This window comes from Meriones unguiculatus, chromosome 11, assembly GCF_030254825.1.
Source record: "Meriones unguiculatus strain TT.TT164.6M chromosome 11, Bangor_MerUng_6.1, whole genome shotgun sequence".
Taxonomy (NCBI): Eukaryota; Metazoa; Chordata; class Mammalia; order Rodentia; family Muridae; genus Meriones; species Meriones unguiculatus.
Genome location: NC_083359.1, coordinates 102,150,329 through 102,168,140, shown reverse-complemented (window position 1 = coordinate 102,168,140; position 17,812 = coordinate 102,150,329). Strand labels below are relative to the sequence as shown.

Genomic DNA, 17,812 nt, shown 5'->3' with positions numbered 1-17,812 from the left:
TTCTCTTCTGACATGGTTAAGATGCCTTCTGCAAGCCCCAGTTTTTGGGAAGCCCCAGTGGGATTAGAACAGTGCTTTGTCATAGCTGTACTTTACAACACTGGAGCTGCAGCAGTCACTACTAAGTCCCGAGGAAAAACATTCTGACTAACGGACCCCAGAAAAGTCTACGGCAGCCTGGACCTGCTGAGGGTCTCGGCACTGAGGCCTGTGGGGACCACTTCAGGGGACTAAGGCTGGAACTGCCTCCCTGCAGAATAGCAGATACACTGAGATGATTTTTGTTTCAGTGTTGTTCTGTGATTATTATTAGTATTTTTTTCAAACCAATTTGCTTTTGAATTCCTGGACTCAAGTGATTCTACTGCGTTAGTGTCTTCAGTAACCGTTAAGACCATTAAGGCTGTCACTAGGCCCAACACCATTTCAGTGCTCTTCCAAGGGCTCTGTGGGCTGACTATCGATGCCACCCTGCATCACCTTAAAGATAGCGAGGCCTTTACTGTGCAGGACTCAAGCCTGGTTTCTAATGCGTCCATTTATAGAAACCTTTGCTTTCAGCCAGGCCTGCATTTTACGTCTAACAACACTGCCTTACTGGGGTATTGTGTGTGTTTAATTCTGACATAAAATAAATATCCTTAACTCCTTCCTCATTTATTATTACCTTATTTCTTGTCTTTTTATAGCCATCTCACAGAACTTTATCTCATATAAATAAATTTCTGAAGCAAGATTGAGTATGACTTTCACAGTTTTGAACTGTTTGAACTTTTGAATCATTAATGCATGTCTCTTCAACATCTTACTCAACTTCCTCCACATTCATGAAATACCTAACTCCAGCGTCTTCAGCCTTAGAGTTTGGGTGGTTTCAGGTTCTTTTCTTGCCAAAAACAATATTATCGTATGTTATAAAAAGTATAAATAAAATAAAGTGGATGTGAGTTTTATTTACTCTTCTCTATAATTTTGTTTTATGTCAAGGAATATGATGTATCCATGTGAGTCTTTAGCAGTGATGACACATTTGTATTGTGTGTGTGTGTGAATGTGTATTCAGATGACACTTAGTTTCCTATACTATATAACAGTTAGAAAATTAACTTGTACATTTTTTTAACTTCATGTTGTAAAAAAAGGCAAGTGAAACTTTGCCCATAAACATCCAAAATCCAACTAATGGAAGATTTCGGTTTGTTAGACAGAATCTCGTACTCTTTGCACACTGCTTTCATTTACATTCAGTGCAGAGCTTGGTAACAAAATACAACTGAAACCCTTAAGAGAATGTTCTAATTAGATTAAAGTCAAGATATATTGTTTCTCATTTTAGCAGGAGATTTCCTGCCAAGAACTTCTATTGTAAAAGTAAAGTATCACATTTTGAAATCCTATATTTGCAAACCAGAAATATGTTGGAAGCTGCCCAGAGCTGTTAATATTATGCTTTGTTTTTAAATCCTTGTGCATCTCAAGATTATATTCTTAGGTCATCTGTCTGCAGGCTTTTCATTTTGTAATGGCTGAAATGCTTTAGCTTTTTTCTTTTTAATATATAAAACTATCAAATCCTAGGCTTCTCTAAAATTTAACACTGAGTTTTTCGTGTCAAGAAAGCTCTCCTTGTAGACAAATGTGGAACTGTAATAAACTGGCCTTGCATTAACTTTCACACTTCAAAAGGCAGGGTTGTTTGTTTTCTCCTTTGGTGTTTTGAGAAAAGCTGGCATTGAACTTTATGTATAGTGTGAATTCCTGATCCTACTACTTTCTCCTCTCAAGTGCTTGAGGTTTTTAATGATAATTTCTTTCGGCCAGGTTAAGGGAGATTAGAATTTATGTGTAGTCTACAGAAGAATGAAGACTGCTTCTTCCTGAGACCCGCTGATGCTGTGCCTTTTCTTTCCGAGACCCGCTGGTGCCTGTGCCTTTTTTTCTAAAGCACACATTCCAGTTTCTAATCTCTGTAAGGCATTTGATGCTTATTGGTTAATATTAAGTAGATTTCATTCTGGATGACCAAATTATTTTTGTGTTATTGATAAGATGCATATAATTTTCTAATTTTTAATCAAATCAAACAAAGAATATTTGAGCTAAAAACAAAGGTTTCCTACATTCATGAATTTCCAAGGTGGTTTATCACAGATCAGATTTGCCACAGTAAGATTAGCCAGAGATTAAATAGAAAAGTCTATGGACCCGTGCCTGTAATGGCTCACTGTAGAAAAAAAAATATTTCTTCCGTTGTTGTTTAAAAATACCTCCATTAAGAGCCATAACTTAGCCAGTGAGTTCATGGTCATCATGTGTGAAGTTCTGAGTTCAAACCCCCAGCACTGCCACAAAGAAAACAGAGCGCCAACATAAAAGTACCTCTGTTAATGCCTAGGAAAATCCTTCCACAAAGAACACGTGAATTGAAAAACTGTCTTGAGAATGAGGTTGCATATTACCTCCTGAACTGAGTGCTGTTGATGTAGAGAAAAGGTGACTAGCCACTTATTGCCATTCCATAGTATTTAATAGTGTTTTAGTATTCAGAGTTTACAGCAGGGAATAATGCAACATACTGTAGTCAAACTTGACATGAAATTAATCTTGACTGTTTTTTCTTTCCTACAGCTGTGGTGGGAATGGTCCCTAGGGCCTCTATAAGTGAGCAGGAAAATAGATTTTGTATACCGAAGATTGTATTTCAATTCTGTCTTCTGCTCAATAACAATGTAATATATGTAATGGCAACAATTGTGAAATGTGACTTGTTCAGTCAACATTTGTGCAGTGTAAAAATCTAACTTAGCACATAGCATATGCTTTATATACCTTAGCATATGCTTTATATACCTTCCTCAGAGGCCTGAAGATAATAGACCTTTGCCTTTAAGTGTAGATTAAGAAGCAGAAGAGAGACCTAAATGGCCCTGCTTTTTAAAACTGTTTAAAGTTAGCATACGATAAATGGTGTAATAGGGCTCTCAGGGTCATGTGTCTTAGAGTAGAATGTTAGCATTTCTGCTTCAGACAATCAGAGAAGGTTTTGTGGAAAACCCATGGTTGGCCATAGGAAGAGCATTGAGGGCAGAAGGCATAGGGTAAGTACAAAGTAAGTTCCGCCGTGACCCAGCTCGGCATCCCTTCTGCTGGGGATGATGGCCAGGGCCTCCAGCCTGTCAGGCAAACTCACTAACTAATCCTGAGCTACACCCGCAGCCTAAGGGGGAAAGAGAGTGTGTTTTAGAGGGAGGGAAAGAACCTCAATAAGGAAGGATCTTATATTTCAGATAAACTGACTAAACTGTACACTGGCACCGGGGAGCCATTCATGTTTTCTGAATGAGGGCAGCTTGACCAGGTCTGTGTCTTCTCCTGATGAATATAGAAACTCTGTTTATTAGGTTGGAAAAAGTACAGACTATGTATTAATCACATCTGTTAGGCCCTGGTAATTATCGAAGGGAAAATTAAACTAAGGTGACTGAGGAAATGGGATTGAAGGGATAGGTGGCTAGGGAGAGAGCCAAGAATGTTGTAATTGCTTAAAGGTCAAAGATGACTCCCACTGTACCCAGGATGCAGCCTAGATCTAGTAGTCCATAAATAACCATGGAAGTTGAATTTGTGGGTTTAGGTGACTGAGAGAATAGATCAGAAAACTCTGGGCTGTTAAGATTGTTCAATACTTAAGAACATTGACTGCTTTTCCAAAGGACTCAGGTTCAATTCCCAGCATTTCCATGGCGGCTCATAACTGTAACCCCAGTTTCAGGGATCTGATTCTCTTCTTTGGCCTCTGGATACTGCAACCACATGGTGCAAAAAAAATCCTTAAATTTTTATTTAAAAAGAAGTTTTTTGATGCTGACAATTTATGTTTTAAATTGTTGACTTTAACCAGCCAGTAAGAGGTATAAATGGACTGTCCTTGGACAGCAGAAACTGCGGAATAAAACTTAGAGCAGAAGTTGGGTGTGATGATGGAGGCAGGAACCAGCCTAGAGAATAAAGACAAGCCATCAGGCGCTGCCCAAGGTTTAGAGTAAGAAACTTCAGAGGCTCAGCCAACAACATGCAGCAGAGGTTCACAAGGCAGAGATTGTGGGAAACAGAAAGGAGAAAAGAGATTGCCCTGAGGACTGGCAGGTGGAGACACAAACAAAATGAATATTGAATATTGAAAAAGGACTGCTAAAGTAACAGTTGTATCAGTGTGGGGAGAGCAGTGTGGGATGAGGCTTGGGTGGTATGTGGCAGTTGAAGGACAGGAACAGGTCGACCAAGAACCAGCAGAACAGAGTTCTTAGGTTGAAGAAAGCACAACAGTTTTTGTGAATGAAGAAGCTGACAAAGCAGGAACAATGAAGATGCACTTCTTGGGAGAATAAGGCAAAGCCTCGTGGCTGTCAGAGCTGGAGCTGCCGCTGCGCAGGCTTTGTGTGCTCTGGGGAGTGGTGTCTGCACTCTCCAGCTCAGCAGCCAGGAGTCAGGGTGGCTGCTGAGCACTCATTCAAGTTCTAGTGTCTTCACATGTAAAATAATTTGAAATGAAACGGCCCATGTGGGCTGTGGCTGCCTTTGGGGGACCCAAAATAACATAAATAGTTATGTTAGGAAAGAGAGGCAGATATTGTAAGTGATAATGGACAAGTTCTAGAAGATGTGTCAGGCAGTTGTGGTAGCGTTGAAGAAACTCAGGATCCAGGTTTCCTACTCTTTTATGAAAATACACAGCATCACTTGCTGGGAGGGTTCCAGCGGGGGCATGCAGGGCTTTCAGTATTTGTGTGGATTTCAGTGGAATTGCTAAGCTGTAACACAGGGCCCCCAATCCCACCCCACCATGTGACTATGATTTTTAAGTCTTTCCCTTTTTGGAGGCTGTTTTCATTAACATCCCCAAACCTGGGAGAACAAAGTATGAAGGGACTTGGAGAGCAGGTTTGGGGAAGTTTTTGTAGGGTGATGGTCGAGTAAATCAATGCTGAGAAAGTGAAGATGGCCAGGGGCATCACGGATTAGAGCTGGAGACCAGAGAAGACATGGAAAGAGCACATTCTTCAGCTGTCAGCCGGTGGGAGATAAAACCGCACAGTGTCATTTGTGAGAATTACAGATCTGGAGATAGGATTTCCAGCAGGAAATGGGTAAGGAGATTAACAGATGACAGCTGTCAGATAAGAGGAGCGTGGAAGATTGATGCACATTTTCCAAGTGCACAGAACCCGTGACTGTTCTACACTTTACCTGAACTCTGCCTTTGTTCTCAATCTGCTAACATAATTGGGAATATAATCTTAAGTGGTAAAACTGGGATCTTTTTTCTTTTTATAAAAGCCTGTGAGATCATCTATCCTAATATTTAAATTTTGTAGATGGAGAATGCAACATCTGGATTAAGTGACTACTTGTATCGACCATGGATTCTGGTCTGAGATCTTACATAGGCATCTAATGATCTGTACACCAGAAACACTAAAACCCAGCATGAAGTACTGTCTGTAGCTTTACTGGCATTTCTTTTTCTGAATTTATACCTACAAATTACTAAGCTAGGGGCTGGGGAGATGGTTCACCAGTTAAGAGCACTGGCTGCTCTTCCAGAGGACCCAGGTTCAATTCCAAGCACCCATATGGCAGCTGTAGTCTGTAGTCACAACTGGCTGCAGTCTGTAACTTCTGTTCTAGGGCATCTGGCTTCATCATGCAGATACATGCCGTCAAAACACCAATGTCCACAAAATAAAAAAATTAATTCAGATAACAAAAAAAACAAAACAAAAACCAAACAAATTACTATGGTATCGACTTACCCAAACTGAAAAACACCTTGCTGAAATGTTGCCCTTTTGTCTCCCCAGCTTCCTCGTGCATTGTCATTCTGACATTTACTAATAAGGACACAGAACAAAGCCTGCATTCTGGGCTAGCTTCAGCTGGGAAGAGGAAGGTGATGAGCAGCACCCCCCTACCCCCACTTTTTATCACTTTTTAAAAAGTATCAGCCAGGAGTAGTGTCACATGCCTATTATCCCAGCACTTGGAGAGGCAGAGGTATCTCTGTGAGTTAAAGGCCAGCCTGGTCTACAAGCCAAGGCTACACAGAGAAACCCTGTCTCAAAAATAAGTAAGTAAACAAATAAATAAATAAATAAACAAACACGTAAATAAGTAAGAAAGAAAATAAGTTAAAAGTACCAAGTGCACCTCTTTTGCCACACTATCCCTTAAACCCTCTCAAATTCATAAAAAAGAAAGAGATCGAGATTATACAATAAAAAGTAAAACACTTTTTGGGGAGTATTAGGATTCTGCAGGGTTACCAAGCATTTCCCCTTTTTCTCTGAATGATATTAAGAAACTTGCTGAAGGGCTTGGAATTAATCATGTTGGTTTTTTTATGTAGTAGTATACACCATGTGATAATACCAAAAGTTCTTTCACTTGGATGTGTGACATCAAATCATCAGACTTTGATGTTAGGGACAATATTTTTACTTACCTGAGTGCGTTTTTCCGTTCCTATCCTTGCCTTCCTGCCCACCACTCCTACTCCCAGGTTGACTGTGCTTTGGGTATGGTTCAGAAATGTAGAGGTGAAAGATACCTTCAGGAGCCTGGGCATTGCTCCTTTAAAGATGGGTCTGATCATGTCTAAGAAGCCCATACTTCCTAGAAAATCAAAATGTCCAGCCCGCCTCCAACCCTGATTCCTGCCAGAGACCTTCATCATCAGAATCCAGGTGACATGACCTAGTAACCAGTGTAGCCATCATGCTCTGGCAAATTGCGATGTGTCGATTAGACATTGGTCGAAAGACACTGGCTTGATGGCTGGAATTTTATACTTTTCTTATTTTTTTTTTGTGGCGTAATTAACATACCAAATATTTCACTGTTTCAAAGTGTCTGGTTGAGTGGAGTTTCACCACATTGTGCAGTTGTTTTATTCTGAAATATTTCATCACTCAGAAAGAAATTCCACCCCTATCAACAGCTGTTCCCTCCTGCAAGCTCCAGCCCCAGCTCAGAGTGACCATTAGTTCACTTCTGTCACGTAGTTTGCCTATTCTTTATTTCACATTCCATGGAGTATGTGTCCTTTTGTTTCTGGCTTTCCCTCAACCGAGTTTTCAAGGTTGACTCATGCTGTAGCATACACTTTTCTGTTTTCATGGGTGAATTGTCTTGTGTTGGAAAGATACATTGGCAGCATGTTTACCCATGAGTCATTTGGCGGACATGCAGGTTGTTTCTACTTTTTTGATGCTCTGAGTATGCATGTCCACATTTTAAAGAATTTGTTTTCGGTTCTCTTAGGTACTTAGAGTCAGTTATCATTTGTGATAGTCCAGAAAGTCACCAGAAACGAGTGAGCGGTGAATCATCCAGAAATGCAGGATTGTATTTCATGTGCACAATCTCATCAGATAATCAAGGCAAACCTGCCTTTTTGTGTTTCTGCTTAGAGATAGCTCCCCTGATGTATGTTGCTGGTTCCTTAACATTAATACTCATGTCTATCAGCAACGTAACTCGTGCCTGAAAGCGTTTATTTCACACATACGTTTTTCTCTGATTTGTGCACCGCAGGCTTCTTGTGCTTCAGAGCACCAGGCAGCCCTCAGCAGTGCCCTTAAGCAGCAGAAAGCACAAACACTGTGAAAAATGTGGCATTCATTGAGCTGCCAGTGATGTACCTGATTATGGTACGACAGGCAAACAGCAGAGCTTCCTCCTGTTTGGTCTCCCTTGGATGTGTGTACCAGCAAGCCAGATTTCCCACCACTGCCGTAGCAGGCTCAGTATCTGTGTAAATGCCACAAGGATTATTTGGAGAGCTACAAGTAACGTATATTTAATAGGCAAATTCACAAAGTATGAACCAGAAATAATATATGTAATGGATCGACTGCACCCAGCAGTGGAATTGCAGGATCGTGCGATGATTTGAGTTTTTTTGTTCACTGAGGCTGTTAGGCCCCTTACAGCCCCACCAGCAACATGGAAGCATTTAGATGACGTTTGGAATTCTTCTTTCCTTGTTATAACAATCTTTGAAGATGTGGAAAAAATATCCATTTTGTTGTGGTTTTAAATTTTAGTTCCTTAAATCACTAATGAGTATTAGCTGCTTGAATGCCTTGGGAGACAGCTTTTCAAAACCTTGGTCCCTTTTAAAGTGAATTATCTTTTTATGGATGACTTCTAGTTTTTTGTTTTTGTGTTTGTTTGTTTATAAACATGTATCTGATGGTAGATACTTAGGTATATAATTTGAAAATTTTCTCTCTTTCTGTATACTTAATTGTTTTGGTTTTTTTTAACTTTCTTGAGACTGTCCTTTGATGCATGAAACACTGTTTTAAATTCCTTTTTAAAGATTTATTTATTTTTATGTATATGAGTGCCCTATCTTCATGTATGCCTGCATGTCAGAAGAGAGTATCAGATCACATTATCGACAGTTGTGAACTACCATGTGGTTGCCAGGAATTGAACTCGGGACCTCTGGAAGAGCAGACAGTGTGCTTAGCTGCTGAGCCATCTCTCTAGCTCCTGTGAAACATGTTTTGGATGAAGCTCAGTTTCACCTGTTTCCCCTTTGTTCATGCTTTGGAACCTTGAATATCCACTCTTCATGTAATTAATCAGCATGTTCTGACAGAAAACTGTTCAGACATTTTTATTATGAAAGGCATGAAGAGTGGAGTTCATGGCTTTAAAAAACTGTCATTTGCTTTTAAAAAGGTTATCATTTATAAATATATGGTATTTTGCAGGGATTTATAAGATTTCTATATAGTTTTGCACTGGCATCATTATGGCTATCTGCTTATAAAAAGCAGTGTTAAGTTCTTGTAGCCAGTGACTATTTTTGTTTGGGAAAATTGGGGAAAAAAACAACGCACTTATCACTGCTTGGGCTAATACTTCCTTCTTGAAAAAAGACGATGACTGCCTCTCTTAAAACTGTGAACTTTCTCCTTTGAAAGCAGGATCTCAAGAGTCATTTGTAAAAGAACACAAGACCCCAGCCTTGGAAATAAACAGGCGTTGGTGTTTATTTGTGTTAGTTTAGATGTAGTAGTCAATGTGTCAGAAAACTGAGTTTGTGGCTCTTAAACTAGGCCGAGCAAGCAAACAGTATCAGCCAACATGGCTTTAATCTACTAAGTAACTTTAAATCCAGAAGATCAAAGGATGTTATAACTAAAAACAGCCCTTGTTGCAGTTTCTCTGTAGAAGCAGGAAAAGGCTAGAAATTACATGTCACCTTCATATCCTGGCTGGCTGACCTCAGCGCTCAGATCAAGTCCCTCTGTACGCCAGCTGTTACCATTATTAAGACTTTGCCCCAAGGGGTTAAGTAGGAGAAAAACTCTCTGGTCCTGTCCCAGAGCAAACAGAGAAGTCCCAGCCCCTTCCATGCCCCACTCAAAGCACTCTGCGTGTGCCTGTCACTCACTCCCGCTCCGGCTCCGCTGCTGCCAACTCCTGCTTTCTGTTGTGCTGAGTTCCTGCAGCCTGCTCAGACCCGGCTGTGTCTCCCATCAGCTTTTGTAGACCAAACTGAGCCAAGAACTTTCTTTTAACCTAAAGGTAATGTCTTTATTTCTGCTTCTCTAGATGTGTGTGTTTGTGGTTTTAAAGGAATTTATTTTTAAACCAAACCTATTTTTCTAAGATTGTTTAAAAATCCAGTTTACTTTTTTCAATAAAAATACTAAATGTGTTTTAATATTTAAAAAATTTTGCTACGACCATTTAAATTTGTAGTATGGTACAAATTTAGGGAGGGTATGCTTTTCCCGCTTATTAAAGTGTTCTTTATTTGTGGAGTTGGAAGGAAACCAAGATTTAAAGTGGAGTATATTGTTTCATACCTTCTCTGCCTGAATGGAGGAAAAAACTGAAAACGTGCCTTTATGATGGCCAGTAACGAAGAAGATAGGTTAAGAATCATAGGAGCCACTCTGCTCACATCTGCCAACTAAGGTTTTAAGAACATACATTAGTCTTCCAGCCTATGAAGAGAGCAGCTGGTAGCGGTGCCTGCGAAGGAGCTGGCGGCAGGAGCTGATGGTCAGCAGCAGGTTCAGTTTGACCCCAGAGCATTTCAGATGTGGAGTCCGGTGTGAGCTGCCTCTGTGCTAATTGAATGCTGGCCTGTGTGCTTTAACTGTAGCAGTGACGGCTACATTAGGGTTGGATTTACTGCTTAAAGTCCTGTTAGCAGCAAAATGCTGCTATATTGACTTTTGTTTAAAGTGAGAATGGATATTTTATATGTAATTGGCAAAAAAAAAAAAGGTTTGAACTGTTCTTAATTGGTAAAGTATGTTTCTGTGTGGTAACGAAAGGTAACATCTCTCATCCCATCCATCGGTGAGCAGGGATGCCTTTCATCGGGGGCAGTGCGAGGCTTGCAGAGCACTTTGTGATTTGCTGAGAGTTGTCTCTGAGAAGTGCTCATGTGGACACGAGAATGAAGTATGCTGCTTTTTCTCATCAGAGGATGATTTCAGACCCGAGCACTTGTAATTGTGGGCCTTCCAGTGCCCCGTGACATTGCAGTCACTGGACCAGCAGTAAGCTCTGGGCTAGTGGGTAGCGGGCTCACTGCTTCTGTGGCGTTAATTCCTGATGGCATGTTCTGCTTTAGTGTGTTAAAATACACAGGTATCTTGTTTATTTATTCTTTAGTTTTCCCTCTCTAATTGGTGATGCTAGGGTTTTTTTTTTTTTACTGTGAAACATTGAATATTGGACTACTTACAGAATTATGCTGCATTTTAAAGGTCTTATGCTTTATGTATCTTATATTGTAGACCTGAAATTAAGAATTGTGAATATAAACTACTTACAGTGTTTATAAAAAATGTGTGATGTCCGAAAAAGTGCTCTGCAGTACAGTTTAAGAAACACATGTTAACCTTGTCTCAGCTTGGAAATTATCTGTATAAGAATATTCTGCCAACCTTTAGCTGTAATCTCCTGTCTTCGTAGCTTACATTGAACCAATTGCCCTTTTTGGTAACTCTTGTGAAATCTCCTTTTCTGTGGTTGTTATTCCCAATTCGTCTCCTTCTGTCTTTACTGCTATGAGTTCTGGGCTTGGATCTGCGCATTCTCACAGTATGACTCTTTTTTTTTCTTCAGTATGATTCTTAAAACAATGTGCGTATTAGATAGCCTGAGCATGCATGAAACATACTCTATTTTAAAAACATTGCAATTAGTGATCATACCCCAACACAGAAGATAAACCTGAGATTAGATCAAGACAATGAACTGCTTGTGATATGGAATGTGTATATACTTTTTAGTTGATACATATATTAAAAATATATGCTGTATATATAGCATCAAAAGCATAATATATAACTATATATTATATAGTTATGTAAATTTATAATATGTGAATATATACACCATATAGTATAGCATATGTATGTTCTAGCTACGAAAAAAAAGTCAAGTGATTTTCTTCATCAAACTTTATATTTTCTCATTTTAGTCACTGCTAAATAGGATCCTTTAATGCCAGCCTTCATATTCAAATTATAAGACAACTCACAAGGAGCATAGTAGGTGTTTCTCATATGGACTACTAAATGGGGATATTTACCTACTTAACTGAAAAGTATGGATTAATTACTTTTGCAAGCAAACAAGAATCCCAAGTCAACAGTAGATGCTGTTTCTGTTCATCTGAAACATACAAGAAAGTATCAGAATTCAGAAGCATCTGTGTTGATAATTCAAGGAATAGAAAATATTTATGAAAATTATATCCTGGCTTTACTAAAAGCAAATATATGGATCCAATTGAAGAAAAAAAAAAAACCTTTCCAAATTCAGTGTTTTCTAAGCTTAAAACAGTTTCGCACTCCTTTCATAAAAGGATGCTCTTAACAGTGTTTCATACAAATACTTGAGTGATGTTTCTTAAGTTGCTCAGTAAACTAAAAGATCCCCTTGAGATGTTCTGGGCCAGGCTCTGCAGGGAAGGACTTATTTGGGAAGCTGTCTTGGGAACTCAAAGTTTACTGATCAACAGGGGTGGGGGCCCTGGTACAGACCCTTAGCATTTGTAGGGAAACTTTAATTTTGGTAAACACATTACCATTTAAAGCATTTAAATAGTTTTAAGTGCTTCCTGGTTTCTGGAAAGCAGTCTCAGTTTTTTATGAAATGAAAAGGTTTAAAAAATTCTTCGCATCCTTTAGTGAGGCAATAAGTGAAAGGAAGATTTTCTTCTGGGCTTACCTCATTGATGGGTGTTTCCTCTGAGCTGACACGTTTGGAAGGTTTGGGGTGTGTGAAGTGTTAGCATCATATGATGTCTTTAGATGAGCCTGTTCTCTGCGTTGGCTGAGTAACTTGATCCTGTGCGACCAGGAAGAGCTGGAGCAGAGAAGAGAGGTTGCCTTGCTGCAAGTTTTTTCCTTTGAAAGGGTGTGCTCAGATGACTTAAAGACAAAGGCTTACATTCCAAGGCTCCCACTTATTCCAGGATTCTTCATACTTCCTCTTTGATGGGGACATTGAGCTGGGAAGCAGCCTGCTGTCTGGAGCATGTGTGGCCCTAGCATTAGACATTTAAGATGCTCAAAGTACAACCAGAGTCTTTACCCTTTTCTTGGTATGAACTTTGGGGGAGCTGGAGACATCTCTTTAGAAACTGACCAGTGGTTGTAGATGGACTTTTCTTGAAGGTTAAATAAACTCATTAGTCAAATAAACTCTTTCCTAAACTGCCTTCAGAAGACCTGCAAGTCACTGAGGCTGTGTGGCAGTTTGTTTCAGGTTTCTGCATATTGGACACAGTGATTCTGCAGCTGTCTCTCATTTACACCAGTGTCTTAATAGGGCTGCATCATGTTCTCACCTCTACCCTTCCAGTGTAAGAACTGTCACCAAGGAAATAAGTGGAGATGGTACAGATCTTAGAAAGCATGTTCCTCAGTGTCCTTAAATGTGCATCAGTGTTTACATTTCCTGACATTTTCTGAATGTTTAGTATTTTGAGTGATCCTCTTAAAAACTGATGAATGTTACTTCTGTGAACTATGAATTGCTGCCTTGGCTGCATATTAGAATCACTTGGGAGCTTTAAAAAAATAACTGACAGCTGTACCATTACAGTGTGAATGAAATTAGAACTGCTAGCCAGGAGTCTGTTTTAGTGATTAAAAAATATATACATTAAAGTGATTCTGATGTGTAGCCAAGGTGGAGATGTTTGAAACATACTTACAGTTTGCAAATATTTGTTGTGTTCGTTGCACTTGTGATCTAAATGTGTACCTTGCTTGGGAGTTGGGTGACCGCCTTTAGGAGGACTTTGATTGATGTTTCTGAGTTAGAAAGCTTCTTTGGCTTTAGTTTATATAATTTTGGTTATATGGATTAACATAAGACTCCAGATTTACAGTTTAAGAAATAATTCAGCTTAATGGAATTTAAACTCATCTGAACTACAGATTCAAAGACAGTGAGATTGAGAAGTGGTGGTTACTGTGTGACGTGACATCATTTCTGTGGTTCTCTAAGAACTGCTTTCATAATTGCAGTATGTACTAGAGCTCTTGAAATATGTAGTTAGGGAAGTGCATGTTCGTGCTAATGAAAGTGGTAGCTAGGGTCCTTTGTCCTTGATTATAAGCAAGAAACCCCATTTTACACTCCTGTCTTTTCCTGCTTAGACCTGATACCAAAGGCACATCGAACATAAGCAAATGAAAAAATAAGACCAGTGTTTCTGTAAGCCTGAAATCCCTTTGTAACTTATCCCTGCATGTATAAATTCATGCCTTGACAACTGATGCATCTCTAGTTAACTAAATACAACCTTTTTCTGGTTTGCTCTGGTTCATTTATTGTCTCCCTAAGGTTCTTCACCTTTCATCTTGCTCCTCTCTATATGGGTAAGATCTCGCCATTCTTCTCCTGTATCATTAAGTTTTTATAAATACTATCAGTACTTTTGTATAAAGACATGTAGTACTTACGGTTTATCTTCTTTGGTGTCTATCAATATATATAATCATATTCAAAGAGGTTATACAATGGTAAAATGCTTTGTACCTTTCACTTTCAAAGGTGGTAGTGGTTATTCGGTAAGTTGAAACTACGTAGTTGGTAATACAAATTCAGTATCAAACAGCAAATTCTCATTGAAAAAGGATTATAATCCTTTCAGAGCTCCCACATCTAAATCAGTTTGCCTGCTCACGGTGTGGGGAAGCACGCTCGCTGCCAAAGAGGCTGTGACACCCATGGAATAGTTGGATGTTGTGGGACTGTATCAACAGCATGGTGATGCTGGGGAAACCGCTCTGAATTTGCTGCAGCTTGTGCTTACGGGGAGTAATAGCACTAATACGTACTTTGCTGTGGTTCTTGGCAACCTGAAAATGTCTGTAAGTGCTTAGGTATTCGTAAGTATTCTTATTGAAGGAGAGTTTAATGGCAGAAAGTTTAGGAACTCAAAAAAAGAGAAGTTAATTTGTTTCAGAGGTAAGAAGACACTCTGTCTAAGGATGTCTCCTTCAGTCTCTAACTAAGCCAATGGGCTTCATGTCAGATTAGAATCACATTACTGTGATGTTATCTGAATAGTAGGTGCGAGCAAAAACGGATCTGTTGGCTTGGGGTTTCTTTCCAGTTAGTAATGTAGCAATGCCTGGATCATACCTCTAATTCAGTGAGATGTGTCTGTGATGCCCCTGAAAGCTGCACTGTAACCTTTTAAACTCTCTAGGGAAATACCGAATTTTAAGGCTTTTTATGTGGTCTTCAGACACATTTTATGTCAGTAGTCTGTGGTGAACCTATAAATACTGGTTGAGCTTGACGTTACCCTGGAGTCATCTTGAGGTAGTGGAAAGCCTTGCCTTTAGAGTCTTGGTGGGGATTAAATCCTAGTAATGTGATCTGGATGCAGCTTTAGTGTTGTTGACCCTTAGTTTTCTCTTTAATGGGTTACACTGTCTTCATAGAGGTATTTTGAGAAAGTGATTCACACATTAAGATGGCTTTTTAAAAGTTTACTAGTGCTTTAAGAGAAATACTCCTAGCAACAAAGCCTGGCTGGAGTCCTTCCAAATCCAACCCCCCAATCCCCACCTTCCCACCCCCGCCTCCACCACTAATCCAGTTTAACAGCCCCTGGAAGAAGATGTATAGATGTTGTTTCTTTTTCTTTTTCTTTTTTCTTTTTTTGGGAATTGAACTCAGGATCTTTGGAAGAACAGCCAGTGTTCTTAACCTCTGGGCCATCTCTCCAGCTCCCAGATGTTGTTTCTTAATGTACTAAGAGAAGCTGCCCGTGTCTCCTGCCACAGTACTGCGAAGCCAAGGTGGTGCTGCTGATCAGAACCTACACCATCATTTTAGGGTAAGATTACTCAGTGCCAGAGGGACGATTTCCTACAGAAACAGGGTTGGTGAATAATAGCTACAGACACTTCCCAATTTGCCTTTAAGTCCTTTGTGAAAAGACTTGAAATCGTTTTGTGTATCTGTCTTCTATTTGGAGAAAAAGAGGCAAGGGTGCTCATTCCTTATATATCAGTTATATCAAAGAGGGTCAAATCCTGTCAAATTGTATCAAAATTGGGCATCGTACAGTTTGGGAAAATTGATATAAGCCATAATTAAACGTAATTATTAATTAGAAATTTGTTAAAATGTCTTACTTTCTCCACCCTAGTTAGCTCTAGTTCACCCTCCTTGGCTTGTGCATTCTCTCATCATTACTTAGGCCTAGTTCCTTTGCTGCCTTACAGCCTTGTTTGAGGTTACCCGGCACCTGGAAAACATGTGCCAAGGGCTAGACAGGGCTGGAGGCTGTTGGCCCTCAGGGTGGATGCTTAGAACCTGTCTTTACTCACCTCTCTGCGTTTGGAGGCACCAGGCCAACATTCGACACTGTAATCCAGAGAATGTGCTCTAGGGAACGTCACTCTTGAAAACACAATTGGCTCCAAAATGAGATGCAGCCTTAACCGTGTAACTCCTTTGCTGTGAGCCTGGTGAGGCAGTTATCCTAATGTGTCATCTGAGCTTTTAGAAGGTGGTTCTGCAGGAGGCTCTCCACCTTGGCATCAGTCCTCCTAGTTTCACCACTCACCACTGGCACGTGACTCTGGGCATCCTATGTAGTCTCCACATCAAGTTTTGTAGGTAATGCCTTCCACATTTGTTCTCCTGAAGGCTATTAGTGGATCAAGTGGAGTGAGCTGATGTGTGTGAAAGTGCTTTGGAAATACCAGAGAGGCACACTATTGTGCTGTGATGGTAAGGAAGACAGTGTTCCTTCAGGCTATGAGTTCTGTGTTTCTGTGTTTGTTAAGGAGAGTGATGGCTTCACTAAGTGGTTACTGTGGTAATTGCTTGGGTCTGTGTATCTTCTTCAACAGTACATTTAGATTTTAACTTGGCAGTTTTCTGGCCGGGTTAGAAGTTGTGATTTCCAGTTCCAGGGAGGGGCTGCATGGTTCTTCATGTTCTGTAGATGCTTTGTGCTCCTAAAGCTGCTTGTATAGTCCCATTGTACCCTTTAACTGAATTGTGATTTTAGCATAGTTTGGTGTATATTGTTTAAAGACTAAATTTTCATAATTCAGACAGATTGTATCATGATTAAACAATAAGTTGAACTCGTTTTTGTCTTTGAAGTGTGAGTCCTTATATTTTATAGGGTGGGATTCTAAGCACACAAAGTGTGGTGACCCTGCACACTGTACACACATGCAACACATGCTCATGTGTGCACCCCACACACACTTTATTTTAACCATGTGGACTGTTCTGGCAGTTCTGGAGCTTCACACATGAAGGCTCTCTGCCACTGAGCTACAGCCTGGCATTAACCATGATGATTCTTAACAGTATAGTCGTCTGCAGGTAGCTTTGCCCATAACGGCGTCCAGTGGCTTCTTCCCATCCAGTACATCCATATTGGAGTCACTGTTTTTTAGTTTTGCTTTATGTTCTGTTTTGTTTGTTTGTTGGTTGGTTGGTTGATTCTGGGACAGGATCTGGCTATGTAGCTCAGAATGACTCAAATTTACCATTCTCCTGCCTCAGCCCCAAGCCCTGGGATTCTAGACTATAACCATTATGGCAGGCTGACTCATTCTTTTTTATAATGTGTGATAACTAACAAGATATGGCAGAGCTTGAGTTCTCTGTTTACTCTAGTTTAAGTTGCTTGTAGTTTTCACCTTTAACGAGTTGTAGCTGAGACCCTGATGATTGTTCTATATCTGAATACACATTTTACCCTAATAAAATTGTGAGTCAGAGGATAAAGATATTTCACATTTTTTAAGCAGTGCCATATTGCTGCCTTAGAAAGGCATATTACTTTTCATTTCAAAGAAATTTAAGAAGAAAGCAAGACTCTGAGACAAGGAGACTAGAGTAATTTGAGCTAGCTTCTCAGCTAGTGGCTGGTAGAATCAACTTTAAAACTCAGACGTACTCGTGTTATTTTTTTCTCGCAGATCTCTCAGTTGCCATCTTTTAGAGTTTTTTTTTTTAATTTTTGTTTTTTGTTTGTATGTTTTGTTGTTGTTGTTTGGTTTTTCAGGACAGGGTTTCTCAGTTGTCCTGGACTCTCTTGGTAGACCAGGCTGGCCTCAAACTAACAGAGATCCTCCTGCCTCTTCCTCCCAGAGGGCTGGGATTACAGGTGTGCACCACCATGCCCAACTTCAGTTGCCATCTTAAAACACAGTTTGGGCTTTAAAACTAGGGAGCATGAGGTTCCATACCTTTTTATATTTCAGTTATCCTG

At 39.9% G+C, this 17,812-nt stretch overlaps 1 protein-coding gene across 12 annotated transcripts in view; it reads left to right on the top strand.

Annotated features, from left to right (window-relative positions):
* Positions 1 to 17,812, top strand: part of Disp1 (dispatched RND transporter family member 1) — a 145,504-nt gene that overhangs the window by 74,260 nt on the left and 53,432 nt on the right. For 4 of the 12 annotated variants that reach the window (XM_060364863.1, XM_060364859.1, XM_060364862.1 and 1 more), the window contains one exon: positions 15,247 to 15,406. The exons of 6 other annotated variants lie outside the window; for them this stretch is intronic. The gene's annotated coding sequence lies outside the window, so the exon portion shown is untranslated. Of the gene's footprint in view, positions 1 to 8,346; positions 9,604 to 15,246; positions 15,407 to 17,812 lie in introns of those variants that run through there. 2 more of the 12 variants (XM_060364867.1, XM_060364858.1) reach the window with 2 other exon arrangements.